Source organism: Hyperoodon ampullatus (assembly GCF_949752795.1).
Source record: "Hyperoodon ampullatus genome assembly, chromosome: 14".
Classification (NCBI taxonomy): domain Eukaryota; kingdom Metazoa; phylum Chordata; class Mammalia; order Artiodactyla; family Ziphiidae; genus Hyperoodon; species Hyperoodon ampullatus.
In genome coordinates this window covers 9,523,926-9,548,157 of record NC_136927.1, presented here as the reverse complement: position 1 = coordinate 9,548,157, position 24,232 = coordinate 9,523,926, and positions in this window count along the sequence as shown.

The following is a 24,232-nucleotide window of genomic DNA, read 5'->3' as shown; positions in this document are numbered from 1 at the left end:
CATCTGCCCAAGGTGACAGGGTACTTCAGGTGACTACGGAGAAGGCCATATATACAGAATCATAAAATAGAAAAGCACATTCATATATTTCAAAATGTTAATTCTAACATACTGAAATAAATTAATGTAAAATACATGAAGAGCAAATTTAGCATTTCCCCCAGTAGCCCTGCACTAACACAGAATCATACACTGTAGCTAAAGACCTCTAATGTATCAGCTTCAGAAGTATTGAGTTCACGAGACTTGAAAATAAAACTTAATGCATATCTGTGTTTATATAACCCTTTATTGTTCACAAGATGCTTTCACATAAATTATCTCATTTTATCCTTACTCAATGAAGGTTGCATTACTGTCTTCATTTGGAGGCCTAGGGAAGTAAAACTCTGCCATCAGCATATAGTGATATAGTGAGATTAAAAAAAAAACTTCTATATTAAAATACATGTAGCTCTGAAGGTAACAGTTTAAATTAGGGACCAGGATAGACTCACTTGGCTTTGAGAAGAACCATCTTTCTGAACCACTTTTGTCATGAAATGTGTAACAAATAGGGTCCCATTATTCTTTGGGAAACTGAACATTGGTGATGTAATCAAAGTGCTTCAAAATGAGATGGTAGGTGCCCTGTTGAAATATGTGATCAGCATGGCTGTGGGCGGGTACATGATTGCAGAGCTTAGTGTGATGTGGTTTCATGCTTTGCTTGGTCAGACAAGGACCAGAGGCAGTGCTCGGGCTCTTCCATTCTGGAGGACACTAAAACTTTGTGCTTTTCTTGGCACAAAGCACAAGGACATAGCATCAGGCCAGGAGATATGGTCAGTAGAGCAATCAAAGGGAAACTGCGGCTAATGAATTCTAGGAAAATATATAGAATTTAAAATTTTCCCTTTGGGCATGGTAGTTCCTATATGTTATCCTCAGGTGTCAGGAGAGTCTGTCTAATTCACAGCCCTTTTTAACTTATGTTTGGAAGGATCATCCTGGTCCACATTCTTTGACAGAACAGACTTGAGAGAATAACTACAGCATGGAAAGGAGATCAGAGACCCGCAGGAGGAGACAGAGGGAACTGAGCCTGGAGCCTGAGGTGTGAGGGGCACAGGTGAGCTTGAAGAACTTTCTAGCACTCCTCTGGGGTTCTCAGAAATATCTTCCAGCACCCACGGGGGGCTCAGTTCAGGGACCACTGAACAGTAAAGGAGGACCTCCCATATACTGGAAATTAATTGGATGCAGAATTAGTCATATTTGAAGGTAACTTTAACCTGTGCCATTTGGATTAGCCAAAAATCGATTATAGCTAAATATTATATTAGCTTTCTCCTGGATACCCTTTAAATCCTATTAAAGAATAGCGTCACACAATCCGAAAAAAATTAAATGGTCTGTATTATTTTCCATTCTCAGGGCACCTCTGTTCCCACCCGTTCGCCAGCCTGCGGGAGTCGTTTCTTAGTGACGCGCCTGTTTCCTGGTCAACCACCAGGTGTCAGTCCAAGCTCAGCCCTCTCGGCATTTTCCTGGCCCACGGAATAAAGCTGCTTTTTTTTTTCTTTCTGTCCAGGAGGAACTTAGAGATCCTCAAGACCCTCAGGGTAAGATACAGCGACCACAGAGGCCACTGGACGCTCTTCCTGGGTGAGACCCATGGCCTTCGTGGCTCTGAGCAGATGAAGCATCTCTGGATCGGGGCACTAAGTAAACCACCTTCGTTCCCTTGAACTCTGAGCACTTCAAAGGGCCTCCGCTCTCCGCAGTTTGCAGCCTCCGGAGGAGCCGCCCTTCCTTCCCGCCACCCCCAACCCCGGGTCCCGAGCCCTGAGGCCACTGGGCTGGGCGAGCGCATCCCCCAGCTTCCTGCGCAAGAACAGGACCCGCTGTCCTGACCCGCGGGGAGGACGCCGCGTACCTGCCTCCCAACAGGTGCGCGGAGGCGGCTCAGCATCTCCGCGATGCGCTCGCAGATGAAAATGGCTTTCCCTCTTGTAGCCCATCCTCCCACAGGTGTCCGCAGGACTTTCCCTGTGGGTGCGAGATGCCTGCGGGAGCTCCTAGAATCAGGTTCTTGCCACATCACAGAAAAGGCAAAAAAAGGGGCGGAGGCCTGCTTTTTTGTTTGTTTTTTCCCCCTTGTGGATTTTTGTGAGGGTGGAAATAACCTCTTCCAGACATGTCCCAGCTGATATAGGCTTGCAACTCGCTCCTGGATCATCCTATCCCTGGTAAGGTCACCAGTCAGAGGAGCTGGGACACCATGATGGGTACAGATGGGTTAGACCCATTTCCCAGAGAAGGATACTGCCCCAGACTCCCAAACGGGGCTCTGTAACCAAGGCTGTTGTGGAGGCAGTTAGCAGAATCTGTTTCACTAGGTAAAAAACTGATCCAAAACAAACAAAAAGACCTACCGAAAATTCACAGGAGAATACACTCTCTTCTCAGTAAATAATTTAAAAGTGTGTATACTGTGTGGGTAACTTATAGTGAAACATTTTTAAAATTCTGTGTACCTCTATTGACTACTCGCAAGGTTGATTTGTGAGAATTTCATTATTTGGAATGCATTTTTTGTCCAGTTCATTAAATCTCAACTTGGTGGGGGGGAGGGCGGACAAGAAAAGGTGTTTTCTATCTCCCACACTACTATTTTGCTTGGAACTCTGCTGGATCTCTTTGTCTAGTCCCTTAGGTACATCTTGGGCAGATCCCATGACTTCCTAGTCACTTTCAATTACGAAGATTATATTCATTTAAAATTTTTATCTAAATATCTAATTATGTGGTATGAATAATACCACAGTGGAATAATACTCAGCCATAAAAAGAATGAAATCATGCCATTTGCAGCAACATGGATGGAACTAGAGATTACTGAGTGAAGTAAGTCAGAGAAAGAAAAACATCATCACATATAAGTATCACTTATATGTGGAATCTAAAAAATAATACAAATGAATTTATTTACAAAACAGACTCAGACATAGAAAACAAACTCATGGTTACCAAAAGTGAAAGGGGGGGATAGGGATGAATTGGGAGTATGGGATTAATAGATACACACCACTATATATATAAAATAAACAACAAGGATTTACTATACAGTGCAGGGAACTATATTCAATATCCTGTAATAACCTATAATGGAAAAGAATCTGAAATATATATATATATACATACATACATATATATATATAATATACATATATATATACTTTGCTGTACACCAGAAAGTAACACAACATTGTAAGTCAACTATACTTCAATTAAAATATATAAATGTATACATAACATATCTATATCTGTATCTATATCCATGTCTACCCTTCTCTCCCCTTCTCCAAGCAAAGGCCCCAACTTCAGAATGAATGAGACCGTGGTCCTCTCTTTCCTTTCTTCTACTCCTGCACCTTGGAGTCGGTAATGGGAAGACACCGTTGACCTCTGGGATCGCCCTTGGTTCTCTTCTAACCTCAAGATACTCTGGTGTTGGGTGAGGAAGAAGGGATCAGGGAAAATAGTAAAAGCCTTTTTCCCGGGTACATTTGTCATTGTTTCTCTGTGGTGGCTGCTGCTTCTGAGCTACCACCGACTGGCCACCAAACACTCCAAGAGAAAGGGACTTTCAAACGCTGGCCCTCTCACAGATTTCATGCATGACATTTTTCAAACGCTTTATTGGAGTCTCCTTACTACACTATTTGCTGATGTGTACCTCACTTCAACTCCTTTCCACTTTCCCTTATCTTGCTTTCCTGGTGGAAAATCCTGAACACTCGCTCCTGGTAAGCAGACTTTGCTTTATTTTATTTTATTTTATTTTATTGGAGTATAGTCGATTTACAATGTTGTGTTAGTTTCGGGTGTATAGCAAAGTGAATCAGTTATACATATATCCACGCTTTTTTAGATCTTTTTCCCATATAGGCCATTACAGAGTATTGAGTAGAGTTCCCTGTGATATACAGTAGGCCCTTATTAGTTAGCTATTTTATATATAGTATTGTGTATATGTCAATCCCAATCTCCCAATTTATCCGTCCCCTCTCCTTACTCCCTGGTAATCATAAGCTTGTTTTCTACATCTGTAACTCTATTTCTGTTTTGTAGGTAAGTTCATTTGTATCCCTTTTTTTAGATTCCACTAATAAGCAATATCATATGAACAGCCATCTTCAGTGGAGAATTAATCAGATGACACAAAACTGGCTCTTCTCTGTGATGTCACCGAAGACAACTCTGCATTCCAACTATGGGTGTGCAAACATCTCCACCATCGGTCCTTGTTCTCTCTCCTGCCCCCTTGCCTCTTCTCTCCATCTTCAGTTAGGCTGGGACTGATGGGAAAGCCTGCTTGCCTGGGAAGATGTCCATCTGGGGAAGAGATTCAGCCTTTCCCCTCTGCAGGCATCCGCCCTCCTTATGAGCAATTTTCTTAGAAATCCCATCACTTGGCTTTGGAGATCGAAAAGCATCGCTGTCATGAACAAGTGCTTCACCAGACTGACACCCACACTTCTTATGAATCCCCCACTTCTCCCAGTGCTTCTTTTTTTTTTTTTTTTTTTTTGTGGTACGTGGGCCTCTCACCACTGTGGCCCCTCCCGCTGCGGAGCACAGGCTCTGGACACGCAGGCCCAGCGGCCATGGCTCACGGGCCCAGCCGCTCTGCGGCATGTGGGATCTTCCTGGACCGGGGCACGAACCCGTGTCCCCTGCATCGGCAGGTGGACCCTCAACCACTGCGCCACCAGGGAAGCCCTCGCAGTGCTTCTTTAGTGGGCTAGGAAGGGGCACTCGCTGACTTTGATGGATAGTAGGGATGATGTGTCTCCTCGTGGGAAACCTGGAGCGGGGCTTGGTCCCAGCGGTTTTTAAGAAGGTGGGTGTGTAATACCTCACTTAGTCCTTAGGTATGCTGTATTAAAGAAAAGACGATAACTCTAACATGTTTTGAGTACTTACTTCGTTTCATCTAATTGTCAAAGAAGACAATAAAGTAATATGATTCTCACTTGTTAAGTGAGGAAGATTTAAGCTCTAAGTATTCAGTGACTTTCTCACAGTCTTACCACTGGTAAATGGGATAGAAACACAAGTCTCTCTGATCCCAAAGCCCATACTTTTGTCACTTCTGCTGTTTTTTATACAAATAGTATCTGATAAGTGGGTCTGATAACCTCTCTGAATAATTAGTTTTAAATAAGCTGACATCAAAATAAAATTAAATTAAAAGGGAATGTTCACCACTGGTCATACACGGCATTCACCATTTTCATTACAATTCACTCAGCTTACTCATTCCTTCATTTAAGGTGAATGGATAAAGAAGATGTGGTATGTGTATAAAAATAATGGAATACTGTTCAGCCATAAAAAATGATTGAAATGTTGCTATTTGCAGCAACAAGGATGGACTTGGAGGGCATTATGCTAAGTGAAATAAGTAAGACAGAGAAAGACAAATATGTATGATATCACTTATATGTGGAATCTAAAAAGATACAATAAACTAGTGAATATAACAAAAAGAAGCCGACTCAAAGACATTACAGAACAAACTAATGGTTACCAGTGGGGAGAGAGAAGTAGGGATTGGCAATATAGGGGTGGGGGATTAAGAAGTACAAACTATTAGGTATGAAATAAGCTACAAGAATATATTGTACAGCACAAGGAATATAGTAAATATTTTATAATAACTATAAATGGAGTATAACCTTTAAAAACTAGAATCACTATATGGTACACCTGTAAATTATATAATATTATACATCAACTATATTTCAATTTAAATGTCAAAAAGTTTTTAAAAGAGTAATTGAGGACTTACTCTGAGAAGAAATGGAATGTAATATGTTCTCACCTTCAGACTAGCTTGCAACTAGTAAAGGACCTAAAGACAGAGAAAATTACTTAATAAAAGTTGAAAGATCCTAGAACAAAGGTAAACATCAAATTCTAATCGGATTTTGAAGTTCAATTTCATGTTTGGGGGAGTGGATGTCTTAGAAAGTTATGATCTGAGTTGAGTCCTAGGGAATGGACAGTCTGTGGAGATAAGAGATGTCAGGGAAAACTTGAGCATGGAGAACAGACAGCATGAAAAAAGCAGAGAGGCAAGAAATCTTTCAGCAGGATTGGAGACAGCTGATTTGGCTGGAATGTAAGCTGTGTAGAATTTATGTATTCGAGATTGGGAGATAAAATCAGAAACTTAAGTAAGGGTCAGATCACAGAGAACCTTCACTTGTCAGGCTGAGGTTGTGACTAGGATACCATTCAAAGAATTTGAGCTGAGTATTATTTCACTGGAGTTGAGCCTGAGGGGAGTGAGCCTTGGAGAAGCATGTAGGATCCATTAGAGTGAGAGAAACTGAAAAAGTAAAAATAAAAAGTAGAACAACCAGGAAACCATTACAATTATCATGGAATGCATTATAAGAGGAAGTATTGACAAGGATGTGCAGCACCTGGAATCTTGGTACACTGTTGGTTAGAGTATAAAGTGGAACAATCATTTTTCAGAGTTGTTTGGCAAATTTCTTATAAAGTTTAATTCTACGTTATGGCCCAGCAAGTTCACTCTTAGGTGCTTACCCAAGAGAAATGAAAACATATGTCCACTAAAAGACTGATATAAGAATATTTCCAGCAGGCTTACTAAAAATATTGTCCATCAACAAAAAATTAGGTGAACGAATTGCAGTGTATTCATATAATGGAATGCTATTTAACAATTAAAAGGAATGAACTACTGACATACACAATAACATGGTTGAATCGCAAAAGTTTAATGTTAAGGAAGCCAGATAAGAGTCTGAGCCATGTGATTCCATTTATGTGAAATCCAAATTCAAGGAAAGTTAATCTATGGAAACAGAAATAAAAAAAATAGTGGATGCTAAGGGAGAAAAAGAAAGGGAGGGATGGAGAATGGGATGGAAATGTACATGAGGGAACTTCTCGGATGGTGTAAATGTTCTGCATCTTATTTTTGGTGGTGGCTACACATATTATACAATTGTCCAAAACTCATCATCTGAACATGTGACAACTCTGCACTTTATGTTAATTACATCTCAGTTAAAAACATTAGGGCATTGATAATGTAGCCTCCACTCAACCTCCCCGAGAAAAACACCTAACAAATCAAAACAATCAAATACTTTATCTGAGGAATGAATCAAAATAAAATGGCAGAAATAATGGTTGAAAAAGACCTAAGAGTAGGCAATAAAACCAATAAAAACCTACAGTAAAGATAAAATAATATGCTCAGATTTTTTAAATTAATGTAATTATTTTTGCAAGAGATAGTGAATGTTATAAAATTAACACTTTAGTAATAGCCTATATATCAAATGCTAAATTGTGGCCCAAAATTCTGAAGTCAGTGGAAAAAGATAAAGCAGTGGTTTGTTTAAAGAAATCTCTAATTAAAAGGACTAAAGTCCTGCTGTAGAAAAAGCCAGTATTATGCTCAAATGTCATATTTTCAAAAGTATTCATTGTAAACTCTTTTAAAAGAATATTGTTTCAATTAAGTTCATGGTTCATAAAAGTTGCTTTAGGACAAAACTGATTTGTTCTCACACTGAGAAGTAATATAGTGTTTACAGAAATGTGTCCTATCTGTAGGGCAGATAGAGCTCATGTAAAAAATATGTCGTTATAGCTTTATGTAATTAGCTTAGGAAGCAAAATTAAATTACGATTCATTATCTTTCACCCAGATAAGCTCTAAGAAGTGTATACTTAAGGTTACCTGTTTTGGAAGTCAAAAATTATATTTACTGTTCAAAAGTAAGATAGAAATCTGTAGAATCTGTTATTCTTGTGACTTGCTTAGGGAGTAAAAGTGAGTTAAGGGCAATACAAAATCCGTTTGAGAAGGAAAATATAGCCTTCTACTGTGTATAACTCACATACCTCTTTTTAGGAGGAAAGTTAAGCTGTTACCTGGAAGTGTATTTTCCAGTGGTAAGCAGATAATACTTCTGTATAGGAATACCAAAATTCTGTGCAGATACCATGTAGAAAGGTGAGAGTGTGTGAGAGTGAAACAGAATGCAAACTCTTGAAATATACCAGGATAATTTGGGTCTCCCCAGCTCCCCACTCTGAATACTTGTTAATTCTCTTGGCTTCTACTACTCTAAGAGACTAGCACATGGTTACTGGAAATAAATGGAATGACTCAATGGGCAAGTGGTTGAATAAATCATGGTAAATATCTACAAGGAAATATTACCGCTAATAGGTGGAGTTAATTAGATCCATTTTGACATTGTGTACTGTTTGTATGTTAAATGAGAAAAAGAAAATTTTAGAACAATGTGTATTGTGAGTATTCATATTGGTAAAAACAATTCAAAAGGGAAAAACTCCCCATATGGTATGAAAACATACCAACAAATACCATACTAGAAGAGTTAATATTGTTCAGGTTTAAGAGGGAAAACTTGACAGATCTGTTTAAAATGTACATGTCAACTGCTATAAGGAGATGGCTTAGGAAATATGTGGATCGTAATGGAAAATTCAGGAAAGATGGGTTAACATGGATGGATGGATGGATGAGTGGATGGACTGGTGGATGGAGAACGGAGAGGAGAAAAGAAAAGAAAGGGAGGAAGGAAAATTATTTTTCTTCAGAAATATGAAGGCCTTGTTCCATTATTGTTCTAGTATCTGATGTTTCTGATGATAATTCTATTGTCAAAATATATTTTGCTCTTTTTATCTTTATTCTGATATTTCATAATCAGGATCTAAATGTGAGTCTTTTCAGTTTAAAGAATTTGGTTCCCCTTCAGCTCAGAAAAAATCCTCATGTTGCTTCTTAGACCATTTAGACCCCTCTATTCCCTCTGTTCTATCTTTCTGGCACTACTACTTGCTGGCTATTCAACCTCTTTTACTATTTCTCTAAAATATTCCATATTCTCTTCTTCTTGCTCCACATTTTGATTTTTTTTCATTTTTTCCCTTTTTTAAATCAAAAGGATTCTTTTATACACTTTTTTCCTTTTTTCAGCATCCTGTTCTTGTTTTATAGATACAATATCTTCTTAAATTTGTATGTTTCTCAAAGTCCTCCTCTGTGCCATATATTATCTCTGTATCCTCCGGGGGTCAATTTGTGTGTATGTGTGTGATTGTATTATCCTAAAACAATGAAGAGAAAAGGGAGTGAGATTATAGATAAAGGGTAAGAGATATCCATAGATTCCTCAACAATAGAGAACATATTAAGGATTATTGATGACTGAGAAGGAGGTGAGGAGGGAAATACACTTCTTAGAATTCATGCTGAGGAATGGATGTGGAAGAAGAAGCCATTGACCTGGTGGAAATGAGTTGCAGTTCTAGCACTCTCTCTTATCTCCTAGATGATCCTAGGTATTTTACTTAATTCACAACTTTCACTATTATTTAATAGATCTTTACCAAATAGACCAGCATGTCCCAACAGAATGCTCTGTGATAATGGAAATATTCCATATCTCCACTGGCCAATATGGAAGCCACTTGCCACATGTGTTTTTTGGGCACATGAAATGCCATTCATGTGATTAAAGGAGTGAATTTTTATTTTCATTTCCTTTTCATTGTTTCAAATTTAAATAGCCACTTGTGGCTAGTGTCTACAAGAAGAGAAACAGAACAGAAGAGAAATAGACCTTTATTCATCCATACAAAATGCTTTTATGAGGTATAACTATTAGAATCATATATAAATCAGGAGATAGAATTCTTGGCTACATGATTCAGAATGCCATAGCCAAAGGAAAAAAATAGTATAAAAGAAGTTTAAAAGAGAGCCAGTCTTCTTCCTGAAAGTACTAAGCTTCTGACCTCATTTTCTTTTTTCTTTCTTTCTTTTCTTTCTTTTCTTTCTTTCTTTCTTTCTTTCTTTCTTTCCTCTCTCTCTTTTCTTTTTTTTTTTTTCTGGATGTGTGGTATCCACCTGTCTACATCACAGCAAAGGAAGTAGCATAGTTTGTAGGTTTGCACAAGTCAAAAAACATAAACAGTACAGTAAATGGCATGAGGCACTCCCCAGAAGGTTTCATTAGGATAAATCTTATCTCAGCTTCAATGGTCTTGACCACCAGCCCTAACGAGTGAGTCTGACTCTCACTGGCTCTTGAATTCCTGCCAAAGGCAGCACATATTCACAGCTGAGCTCTCACGGAGCAGCCTCTTGTTTTTGTTATTTGTGGCACTGGACCTCTCTTTGAACATCAGGGAAGCATCCATTCAGCAGTAGACCCATCCACAGAGTGATTTCCCCAAAGTTATTGTCACTAGATACACAAAATTTATATTTCCTTTTAAGAATATGGATGGATATATAAACTGTTCCTCTTTTAGATTTATATTCTGCATAGGATAGGCGTAATCTTGTGAAAAGAGCTCTGGACTTAAGGTCAGAGGAAACGGGCTTTAACCCCAGTTCTGCCATTAGCCAGTTGTGTTCTTCCTGTGCAGGTCACTCAACTGCTCTAGGCCCCAGTTCCCCCAACTGCAAAAGGGGGAGCAATTCTACGACATCAACATTAGGATCCCTCACTGCAGTCTAACTGGAAAGGTTGCCTCACCCAGAACTGACCCATGTAAATAGGTAGGAGATGGGACAGGTGGATGGTTCTATTTCTGTGCTGCTGGATGCTCATAATAGGTCATCCCAGTAAAAGGAAAACCAACCTGCTAACTGGTACCTTGATGATGTTAGGGACTTTGAGGATACAGTTCTGTGTCCAGATGATGCCATTTCTCACTGTCTATCAGAAGACTCCTCAATCACATGTGGACAAAGGCAGCACAAGGCTGGCAGCCCCATGGGGAGCTCCATCCCCGCTACATCGGGAGCTTCTCAGCCTGGCCGTGGTCGATGGCAGTTTTGAGCTCTCAGTGTCACTATAAGCATCTTGCTTCCACACCCATCATTATCAACCGTATTTACCTTTGGTCCTTCTAGCTTTATCCTCAATAACCTGTTGTCTACTTTACGGAAGAGTAAATGCTTGTAGTTCCTGAGAGTGTTTCTGGGTCAATTTGGGGGGTTTGTGCCCTTTCTGTAAGGACAGTATTTTACTTCCCATTAATATGCATTTCACTTCCATAAACAGAAATCCCTTGCAACTATAGGATACTTAAAAAGATAGAAACCAGGGCTTCCCTGGTGGTGCAGTGGTTGAGAGTCCGCCTGCAGATGCAGGGGACACGGGTTTGTGCCCTGGTCTGGGAAGATACCACGTGCCGCTGAGCGGCTGGACCCGTGAGCCATGGCCCCTGAGCCTGCGCATCCGGAGCCTGTGCTCCGCAATGGGAGAGCCCACAGCAGCAAGAGGCCCGCGTAGAGGAAAAAAAAAAAAAAAAGGTAGAAACCATAGAATAAACATATTTAAAACAGCATGTCAGTTTCTTTTTCAAATAATAAGCATTGCATTTAAAACAATGTGTCTAATAGTTAGTTGGAACAAATATAATAAATATACCACGGAGTGTCCAAATGTCTGGAAGCATAGGAGAAAGGGTATATTTATTGTACATTATACAGATGGGGAAATTGAGTCTCTGAATGGCTGAGAGCTCAGAGTTGGGTAAGGAGTAGATCAGATCCAGAATTGAAGCCCATATTCGTCTATGTATCTTGTCCCACATTAGGTATAAGCATTTCAAATTAGAACCAGCTTCCTAACACATCTGTATATTTTTTTCTCATCGAAAGCTTATAAATACCAAGACAGCAACCAACTCACCTTGAAAGTGATTCAAGACTTTTAAAAAATTGGGTCATTTGTAGAGACGTGGATGGATCTAGAGACTGTCATATGGAGTGAAGTAAGTCAGAAAGAGAAAAACAAATATCGTACAGTAACGCATATATGTGGAACCTAGAAAAATGGTACAGATGAACCAGTTTTCAGGGCAGAAATTGAGATACAGATGTAGAGAACAAATGTATGGACACCAAAGGTGGAAAATGGAGGGGGCAAGTGGGGTGGTGGGATGAATTGGGAGTTGGGATTGACATGTATACACTAACATGTATAAAATGGATAACTAATGAGAACCCGCTGTATAAGAAAAAAAATGGACATATCAATATTTATGCCACATACTTGAATAAATCTCCATCAGTCCTCTCTACCACTTTTTGGGTTTAACCATATGGGAAAAAATAGTAAATATTGAGTTAAAATAAAGAACTGCTTTATTTTCTCTAAAAAAAAAAAGGACTTTAAAAAAATTCATTATCTTTTCATTAATTTACTTAAAGAATGTTCTGAAAATATTTGTATACTTTTAAAAAGAAAGCTTTTTATCCTGAGGCCCATTTGGTGTATAATGAATGTGTCTTCATTCTGTGACAGTAACTATATGTACGTATCAATGTTCCCGCTTAAAGTAGAAAGCTAATTGCAGGGTGTGTCATGTCTAACCTGTTTATACAACATATGGCCCAGTATCCTAGGCAGCTACAATAATAAAGACTTAAAGAATCTTCAAATGTTTGGACTAAACAAGAACGTATAAGAGGTCTACACCAACCTCCTCGCTTCACAGATGAATAAACTGAGGCTCATTCATTCGGTGAGCAAAATTTTGTTGGATATCTGTTGTGTGCCTTCCCTAGGTTTCAGTTCAGTAGGTCAGAAAAAGATGAATCACCCCAGAGAAGTCAAATGATTGCCCAAGAACACTCACAGCTGCATGCCACACCTAGGATAAAGACAGTTGGGGCAATGGCGATCAGAACACCTAGGACTGAAATGAGCTGGCACATGTCTGACATTATTTAGGAAGGTGCTAGTGGTAAGAGGCCCAATGGATACAAACTCAGTGAGTATGAAGGGAAGGAAGTGTGGGGAATGTTTTCAAATATTGAGATCTGAGAACTTCACAATACTCTGTAATGGCCTATATGGGAAAAGAAGCTAAAAAAAAAGTGGATATATGTATAACTGATTCACTTTGCCGTACACCCGAAACTTACACAACATTGTAAATCAACTATACTCCAATAAAATTTTTTTTAAAAAAGGGGGCGGCTTCCCTGGTGGCGCAGTGGTTGAGAGTCCGCCTGCCGATGCCGGGGACATGGGTTCGTGCCCCGGTCTGGGAAGATTCCACATGTCACGGAGCAGCTGGGCCCCTGAGCCATGGCCGCAGAGCCTGCGCCTCTGGAGCCTGTGTTCCGCAACCGGAGAGACCACAACAGTGAGAGGCCCACGTACCACAAAAAAAAAAAAAAAAAAAAAAAAAATGTGTTAAAAGAGTAGATCTCATGTTATCGCTTCTTACCACAATTAAAAAAAAAAAAGAATTAAGTAAGGTCCCTTTTAGGGTGACTCCATCTCACAGCCTAAAATACTGTAATGCTGAATTCCAAAGTAGTTGACAAAATTTGGGAACAAAGCCTGTATGGAATATTTGGTGGGACAGGAGGAAGATGTTTAGGTCAAATGTTCCCTGAGATTCAAGGCAATAACTCCTCTTTTGCTGTAATTAGGGCATTTCATAACTCAGTGCAATGTACAACTGAGTTTGTACCCTATCGTTTGGAAGAGAAAGAGGCAGAAATCACACGTCAGTTTTTCACCTGAATAGTAAACATTGGAAAAGAAATGTAGGTTAAGAAAAAATTAACCAAGTTTGTGCCCATAGGTAACAATGTCTCTGGTGCATCAACAATGCTCTGTCAGTGCCTTTGGCTAATGGCATGAGGCCCGTGGTCAGACAATCTTTTGGCAAGAGGAACATGTGACTCTTAGGACATTGCCTGTGATAGACCCTGGGAGCCAGACACCCAGTTGTAATGCATCCAAGAAGTGTTTCCTCTGTTCTCTTTCGGGCTCCAACACTGTACTTACTGAAGAATGAAGAGCTTTTATCCCACCTGTTACCATGAAGCAGGTGGTTGCTGGGGACAAAGCTGGTGGGAGGGAGTCCTGCCTCTCCAGTTAAGCCAGTTTGGAGGATGTGAACAAGATTGAGAATTGGAGAATGCCAGTGGCTACATCTGGATGCTGGTTCAAGTTTCTGCCCCACCCCATTCTAAGGGAACAAAGGAGGGAGGGACAGCATTTTCCAGCTGAAAGTGAGGCTTAGATATTGGGAGATGTCGGAAATCAAGAAAGGCTTCTCACTCTCACTTTATCCCACGCTGTTGTTCTTGAACAATATTTAGGAAAATATTTAATAAAAATGTTAAGGATGCTATAAGTTCATTTTTAAAAAATCAAACAACAAATAGTCCTTATAAGCACCAAAAATGAGCATTGTATAAAATGAATATTCATAATTAGCTTTACATTTGCTCTAGAAGTGTTTGGATTCTTCTTGAAACTGCACAAGAGGAATCACTTGTAGATTCTTATATGCCATTTGGTATTAGATGAAATAGCCTCATTAGTAATAATTGTATACTTAACAGTTTGTTATGTCAGAGAAGTTCTTGATCAGTATTCAAGTATAAGTGCTTTGGGAAAATCATTGATTTAAAAATGTTTTCTAACAAATTTCTTTTCAGAAATTACCCAATAACACCTACTCAGTAACCTAGTTACTCATTGATGATACATTAAGGGAAAGTTAATATTCATCCCATTTTCCCAGGCAAACCAGAGAATAATTTTGTATATTTCTCTATGCCCCACAAGTGTGTATGGTATTTTGTAATGTTTTTACAAAACCAGTATTATTCATATTAGTCTTCAATCTCTTTTTCTCACTTAGCAATCATTCATGACTGTTCCTCCAAGTCAGTCTTAGAGATCTAAGTCCCTCCTTATCATAGCTGCAAAATTGTTCATTCTATGGATGTATCACAATTTGCCCAATCATTGCACAGCTAATGGACATTCAGGTTGTGTCCTCGTTTTTTTGTGTTTGTGGCTGTTTGTTTTTCTATTACAAACAATGCTGTGAACAACTTGATACATGTGATACATATGTCTTTGAGTCCTGGTACTTTTATTCACAAAAGATACATTTCTACAAGCAAGATTTGGGATCAAGTTGCACAAGCATTTTTATTTTACCGGTTAACGCTTGTTTATTTTCCAAAGGTAGCAGCAATTTTACACTCAGCATCAATGTATGAAAGTACCTATTTGCTTGAATCATTGCCAACGTTGGAGGTCGCTGTACTTTAGCATTTTTGTCATTCTCATAGCTGTCAGTGGACTTTTAGACTTAAAAAGATAGATTTGTAATTTCTTGTTCCTTTATACTTTAAGAGTCCTGATGTACTATTATAAAATGTTCCTTTTAAATAGAAAAGCTTACATGTTCTTATTTACCCCATCAGACTTTTATTACAATAACAATTTTACAGCGTAACAGATATAGAAAGCAACCAACATCTCTCCATAAATATTGTCCAGTTCTTGTCCATATGCATTTCAGTTTTACAAAGATATGGTTCTAGCATAGTGTAATTTTGCACTTTCAATTTTTTACTATACATTACAAGATAAATACTTTCTCTGTCTTCCCTTTTAACAGCTGCTTAATGTTTCATGGTTTGTATCTGTGAACTCATTAATGATTCACCCATTGTTGAATGTCTGAGCTACTTTTCTGGTTTAATAATTACAGATAACTGTGAAGTGAAAATATTCATAAATATGAAGTCATCCTTTTTTAGCATATTTTCCTTGGATAAATTTCCAAGAATGGAATAGAATAAATGTGTTAAGAGATCTTGAGACACTGTACCAAACTGTTTTCCAAAAGGGTAGTACCTATTCATCCAGGCATAAGCAAAGGATTAGATTTCTTTCTCTTTTTTTAACATCTTTATTGGAGTATAATTGCTTTACAATGGTCTGTTAGTTTCTGCTTTATAACAAAGTGAACCAGTTATACATATACATATGTCTAAATTTCTGAATGACATGTCAAGATCTCTAAATTAGAACCTGGCAATCTCTATTTTTCATCAGGCATTTTTTTTTTTTTGACATTTTAAAACCACTCTATGCCATTAGAAACAGTGGCTATCCTTGGGCGAGGAAATGACTGGAATAGGAAGAAAGCAAGTTTCTGTGGCCCTGCTTATGTTCTATTTCTTTTTTTCTTTTCTTTATTTTATTATTTTTTTTTTTTTTTTTTTTTGCAGTACGCGGGCCTCTCACTGTTGCGGCCTCTCCCATTGCGGAGCACAGGCTCCGGACGCGCAGACTCAGCGGCCATGGCTCACGGATCCAGCCACTCCACGGCATGTGGGATCTTCCCGGACCGGGACACAAACCCGTGCCCCCTGCATCGGCAGGCGGACTCTCAACCACTGCTCCACTAGGGAAGCCCTATGTTCTATTTCTTGATTTGGAAACCAATTAGTCAGATGTGTTCAGTTTGTGAAGACTAGGAGAGCAGTACCCTTCAGATTGGAGCACTTTTCTCTATGCACGTCATACATCAATAACTGTCCAAGAAACATGTTGCAGGAATTTCATGAGAATGTTTGTCACATTGCAGAAAGACACATGAACGCTCTAGAACATTTTGCCAGGCACCACTTTGGATTGGATTTGAATTATCTATATACATCATATGTTTTGCTACGTACCATCAAGGGTGTTCCAAAGCACCAAGTCCTGCAGGTGTTAGGAAATTGCCACAAGTCCCAGATGATCAAACATTCTTTGTTTCCTAAACTTTGGCAACAGTCTGATGGAGGCACCATTAGGAAAACCAGATCTATCAATCTGGAGCTTACTGTTTCTCAAATTAAACTTTGGGGAAGTTACCTGGTGACAAGGCCCAGGAAGGTTAAATAACTGTTCTGAGACGTGCAGCTAACTAGTGGTAGAGCTATAACTAAACCCAGGCCTCCAGTTTTCCAGAATGGGGTTTTTTCCCAACCTTCTCCCCAGCCTGAGACCAGTGTCAGACAAAAAGTTGTAGATTGAAGCCCTTCAGTGAACTCCAACAGGCCCCGGTTTAAGCTCTCTGGGTGTATTTTTAGTCCTTCCCCAAGATATTCTCAACCTTACTTCTTTGTTAATTTGAAAACTATACTCTCCTGCTAGGAGACCCATGGACTTTTATGCTTTGCACCTGTTGCCTCCTTCACCTAGAAGATCCTCCTGTGTTCAGTTCTTTGAATATCTTACCTTATTTAAAATACTTGAAACCAAGATGGATGCGCTCTCATTCCCTCTTGCGAGAACACCAGAATCACAACTAGCTGCTGGACAATCATCGACAGGAGGACACTGGAACTCACTAAAAAATATACCCCACATCCAAAGACAAACAAGAAGCCACAATGAGATGGTAGGAGGGGTGCAATCACAGTAAAATCAAATCCCATAACTACTGGGTGGGTGACTCACAGACTGGAGAACACTATACCACAGAAGTATACACACTGGGGTGGGTTCTGAGCCCCACATCAGGCTTCACAAGCTGGGGGTCCGGCAGTGGGAGGAGGAATTCCTAGAGAATCAGATTTTGAAGGCTAGTGGGATTTGATTGCATGACTTCGACAGGACTGGGGAAAACAGAGACTCCACTCTTGGAGGGCACACACAAAGTAGTGTGTGCATCAGGACCCAGGGGAAGGAGCAGTGACCCCATAGAGACTGAACCAGACCTACCTGCTAGTGTTGTAGGGTCTCCTGCAGAGGCGGGGGGGTGTCTGTGGCTCACCGTGGGGACAAGGAAACTGGCAGCAGAAGTTCCAGGAAGTATTCCTTGGAGTGAGCCTTCCCAGAGTCTGCCATTAGCCCCACCAAAGTGCCCAGGTAGACTCCAGTGTTGGGTTGCCTCGGGCCAAACAACTAACAGGGAGGGAACCCAACCCCAGCCATCAGCAGTCAAGTGGATTAAAGTTTTACTGAACTCTGCCCACCAGAGCAACATTCAGCTCTACCCACCACCAGTCCCTATGATCAGAAAACTTGCACAAGCCTCTTAGCCGCATCCAGCAGAGGGCAGACAGCAGAAGCAAGAAGAACTATAATCCTGCAGACTGTGGAACAAAAACCACATTCACAGAAAGATAGACAAGATGAAAAGGCAGAGGGCTAGAAAAGGACCTACAAAAACAAACCCAAAACAATTACGAAAATGCTCATAGGAACATACATATCGATAATTACCTTAAACGTGAATGGATTAAATGCTTCAACTAAAAAACACAGGCCTGCTGAATGGATACAAAAACAAGACCCATATATATGCTGTCTACAAGAGACCCACTTTAGACCTAGGGACACATACAGACTGAAAGTGAGGGGATGGAAAAAGGTATTCCATGCAAATGGAAATCAAAAGAAAGCTGGAGGAGCAATACTCATATCAGATAAAATAGACTTTAAAATAAAGAATGTTATAAGAGACAGGGAAGGACACTACATAACGATCAAGGGATCAATCCAAGAAGAAGACATAATTATAAATATATATGCACATAACATAGGAGCACATCAATACATAAGGCAACTGCTAACAGCTATAAAAGAGGAAAATGACAGTAAAACAATAATAGTGGGGGACTTTAACACCTCACTGACACCAATGGACAGATCATCCAAAATGAAAATAAGGAAACACAAGCTTCAAATGACACAATAGACCAGATATATTTAATTGATATTTATAGGACATTCCATCCCAAAACAGCAGGTTACACTTTCTTCTCCAGTGTGCATGGATCATTCTCCAGGATAGATCACATCATGGGTCACAAATCAAGCCTCAGTAAATTTAAGAAAATTGAAATCATATCAAGTATCTTTTCTGACCACAACACTATGAGATTAGAAATGAATTACAGGGGAAAAAATGTAAAAATCACAAACACATAGAGGCTAAACAATACATTACTAAATAACCAACAGATCACTGAACAAATCAAACAGGAAATCAAAAAATATCTAGAGACAAATGAAAAGGAAAACATGACGATCCAAAACCTATGGAATGCAGAAAAAGCAGTTCTAAGAGGGAAGTTTATAGCTATACAAGCCCACCTAAAGAAACAAGAAAAACCTCAACTAAACAATCTAACCTTACACCTAAAGGAACTAGGGAAAGAAGAACAAACAAAACCCAAAGTTAGCAGAAGGAAAGAAATCATAAAGATCAGAGCAGAAATAAATGAAATAGAAACAAAGAAAACAATAACAAAGTTCAATAAAACTAAAAGCTGGTTCTTTGAGAAGATAAACAAAATTGATAGTCCATTAGCCAAACTCATCAAGAAAAAGAGGGAGAGGACTCAAATCAATAAAATTAGAAATGAAAAAGGAGAAGTTACAACAGACAATGAAGAAATACAAAGCATCCTAAGAGACTACTACAAGCAACTCTATGCCAATAAAATGGACAATCTAGAAGAAATGGACAAATTCTTAGAGAGGTACAACCTTCCAAGACTGAACCAGGAAGAAATAGAAAATATGAACAAACCAATTACAAGTAATGAAATTGAAGCTGTGATTAAAAATCTTTGACCAAACAAAAGTCCAGGACCAGATGGCTTCAGAGGTGAATTCTATCAAACATTTAGAGAAGAGCTAACACCCATCCTTCTCAAACTCTTCCAAAAAATTGTGGAGGAAGGAATACTCCCAAACTCATTCTATGAGGCCACCATCATGCTGGTACCAAGACCAGACAAAGATACTACAATAAAAGAAAATTAGAGACCAATATCACTGATGAATATAGATGCAAAAATCCTCAACAAAATACTAGCAAACAGAATCAACAACACATTAAAAGGACCATGCACCATGATCAAGTGGGATTTATCCCAGGGATGCAAGGATTCTTCAATATACACAAGTCAATCAATGTGATAAACCATATTAACAAATTGAAGAAGAAAAACCATATGACCATCTCAATATATGCAGAAAAAGCTTTTGACAAAATTCAACACCCAATTATGATAAAAACTCTCCAGAAAGTGGGCATAGAGGAAACCTACCTCAACATAATAAACGTCATATATGACAAACCCACAGCAAACATAATTCTCAATGGTGAAGAACTGAAACCATTTCCTCTAAGATCAGGAACAAGACAAGGATGTCCACTGTCACCACTATTATTCAACATAGTTTTGGAAGTCCTAGCCACGGCAATCAGAGAAGAAAAAGAAATAAAATGTATACATATTGGAAAATAAGAAGTAAAACTGTTACTGTTTGCAGATGGCATGATACTATACATAGAGAATCCTAAAGATGCTACCAGAAAACTACTAAGGCTAAGCAATGAATGTGGTAAAGTTGCAGGATACAAAATCAATGCACAGAAATCTCTTGCATTCCTATACACTAATGATGAAAAATCTGAAAGTGAAATTAAGGAAACACTCCCATTTACCACTGCAACAAAAAGAATAAAATACCTAGGAATAAACTTACCTAGGGAAACAAAAGACCTGTATGCAGAAAACTATAAGACACTGATGAAACAAATTAAAGATGATACAAACAGATTGAGAAATATACCATGTTCTTGGATTGGAAGAATCAATAGTGTGAAAATGACTATACTACCCAAAGCAATCTAGAGATTCAATGAAATCCCTATTAAATTACCAATGGTGTTTTTTACAGAACTAGAACAAAAAATCTTAAAATTTGTATGGAGACACAAAAGATCCCAAATAGCCAAAGCAGTCTTGTGGGAAAAAAACGGAGCTGGAGGAATCAGACTCCCTGACTTCAGAGTATAATACAAAGCTACAGTAATCAAGACAATATGATACTGGCACAAAAACAGAAATATAGATCAATGGAAAAAGATAGAAAGCCCAGAGATAAACCCATGAACTTATGGTCAACTAATCTATAACAAAAGAGGCAAGGATATACAACAGAGAAAAGACAATCTCTTCAATAAGTGGTGCTGGGAAAACTGGGCAGCTACATGTAAAAGAATGAAATTAGAGCACTCCGTAATACCATACACAAAAATAAACTCAAAATGGATTAGAGGCCTAAATGTAAGACCAGACACTATAAAACTCTTAGAGAAAAACATAGGAAGAACACTCTTTGACATAAATCACAGCAAGATCTTTTTTGATCCACCTCCTAGAGTAATGGAAATAAAAACAAAAATAAACAAATGGGACCTAATGAAACTTCAAAGCTTTTGCACAGAAAAGGAAACTGTAAACAAGACATAAAGACAATCCTCAGAATGGGAGAAAATATTTGCAAATGAATCAATGGACAAAGGATTAATCTCCAAAATATATAAAGAGCTCATGCAGCTCAATTTTAAAGAAACAAACAACCCAGTCCCACAATGGGCTGAAAACCTAAACAGACATTTCTCCAAAGAAGACATACAGATGGCCAAGAAGCAAATGAAAAGCTACTCAACATCACTAATTATTAGAGAAATGCAAATCAAAACTACAATGAGGTACCACCTCACACCAGTTAGAATGGGCGTCATCAGAAAATCTACAAACAACAAATGCTGGAGAGGGTGTGGAGAAAAGGGAATCCTCTTGCCCTTTTGGTGGGAATGTATATTGATGCAGCCGCTATGCAGAACCGTATGGAGGTTCCTTAAAAAACAAAAATAAAATTACCATATGATCCAGCAACCCCACTACTGGGCATATACCCAGAGAGAACCATAATTGAAAAAGACACATGCACCCCAATGTGCATTGCAACACTATTTACAATAGCCAGGTCATGGAAACAACCTAAATACCCATCCACAGACGAATGGATAAAGAAGATGTGGTACATATATACAATGGACTATTACTCACCCATAAAAATGAACGAAATTGGGTCATTTGTTGAGACGTGGATAGATCTAGAGACTGTCATACAGAGTGAAGTAAGTCAGAAAGAGAAAAACAAATATCGTATATTAACACATATATGTGGAACCTAGAAAAATGGTACAGATGAACTGGTTTGCAGGGTAGAAATTGAGACACAGATGTAGAGAACAAACGTATGGACACCAAGGGGGGAAAATGGAGGGGGATTGGGGGTGGTGGTGTGATGAATTGGGCGATTGGGATTGACATGTATACACCGATGTGTATAAAATTGATGACTAATAAGAACCTGCTGTATAAAAAAAATTAAATTAAATTAAAAAAAAAAAACAGGGCTTCCCTCGTGGTGCAGTGGTTGAGAGTCCGCCTGCCGATACAGGGGACACGGTTCGTGCCCCGGTCCAGGTAAATCCCACATGCCGCGGAGTGGCTAGGCCCGTGAGCCATGGCCGCTGAGCCTGCGCGTCCGGAGCCTGTGCTCCACAACGGGAGAGGCCACAACAGTGAGAGGCCTGCGTACAGAAAAAAAAAAAAAAAAACCTCCACACAGCAATCTAATAAAGTAATTTTTACAAATAACAACTTGTCCCACTGCACACAGATATTAAATTTTCACCCAATTCTGTTTAATTCTAGACCCCATGTCTGAACTCCTCCCCCTTGCTGCCTCTGTTCCCACTCTGTTCCCATAACAACTATGAGTCTTGTTAGTTACATGCACACTTGCATGGGCAAAGTCTCCTTTGCCCTTCCTTACAAACCTCTGAACTAAGCATTATTATTGCCCCCACTTATAGATGAATAAACTGAAGCTCAGAAAGGTGAACAGGCTTGCCCAAGGTCACACTATGATTATAATCCATACCATATAATTTAGTCTCTGATTCTATAACATCTTTTAGTTAATTGTCTACACATTTACTTAGTACTTATTCAAAGTGCATTAAACTGGATACTCTGGGAATTAGAAAGATTGTTTATAAATTGCTTCCTGTGTGTTAGATTAAGTCTCTTCCACTTACTTTGTAAGATCCTAAGTGGAACAGAGCTCATCCTGCTTGTCAGTCTCCCCCAGTGCTTAGCCCAGCCTGGGGCCCGGAATAAGTAAGTACATAATACTAGGATCATCTCATCTTGGCCACCAAGATAACCAGATGCCAATGGCAACCAAACATTCTTTTCCTAAGATTGATTCCAGGGTCATTCATTTCCTGGTCATTCTTATTTTTCTTATTAGAAAAAAAAAATTCCATTGCATTTTTTAAACAAATTTTTAATTCAAACCAGCCCTAAGCAGAAGTGGGAATTCCAACCTCCCAAAAACATATAGAAAATCACTGACTGGTTTGCCATTAGAAATTCTTCCCTGAAATGATAGTAAACATATCAAGTTTCAGGAAAAAAAATACAATGAATTTTTAAGCATTATCAATTCAAAAATGCTTTGAAATCTTAAGAACAAAGTTCAAAGGCACCAAAATCACAAGTGAAAAAGAAAAACGGGTAAATTTTACTTCATCAAAATTTAAAACTTTTGTGCTTCAAAGAATACCATCAAGAAAGTAAAAAAAGACAACCTACAGAATGGGAGAAAATATTTGCAAATCATATATATGACATATATGTTCTTGTAACTAAAATACATAAAGAATTCTTACAACTTAATAATAAAGACAAATAACCCAATTTAAAAGTAGACAGAGGATTTGAATAGAATCCTTCCTCCAAAGAAGATATGCACATAATCAATAAGCTCATGAAGAGATGCTCAGAATCATTATCAATCAGGGAAATGACTAGTGAGATACCACTTCATACTTACTAGAATATCTGTAATTAAAAAAAACAGATAATTACAACTGTTAGTGTGGATGTGGAGAAATTAGAACCCTTATCCATTGCTGGGTGCAATGTAAAATGGTGCAGCCACATTGGAAAGCAGTCTGGCAGTTCCTCAAATGTTAAACATAGAGTTAACATATGGCCCAGAAATTCCACTCCTACGTGTATACTCAAGAGAAATAAAAACCTGTACACAAATGTTCATGGCAGCATTATTTATAATTACCAAAAGGTGGAAACAATCCAAATATCCATCAACTGGTGAGTGGATAAGCAAAATGTGGTATATCTATACAGTGGCATATTATTAAACCTTAAAAAGGAATAAAGTAATGAAAGAAGCCATTCTCAAAAGAACACACATGTGTGATTCCATTGATATGAATTGTCCAGAAAAGGTAAAACTATAGAGACAAAAAGTAGATGAATGGTTGTCTAGCTAGGGGGAAATGTTGGGGAGGTAGGCGGAGGGAGAAACTGAGGAGAAATGAAGAGTGACTGCTAATGGGTGTGGAGTTTCCTTTTAGAGTAATGAAGATGTTCTAACATTGATTTGGTGATGATTGCACAACTCTGGGTGGAGTGAAAAGC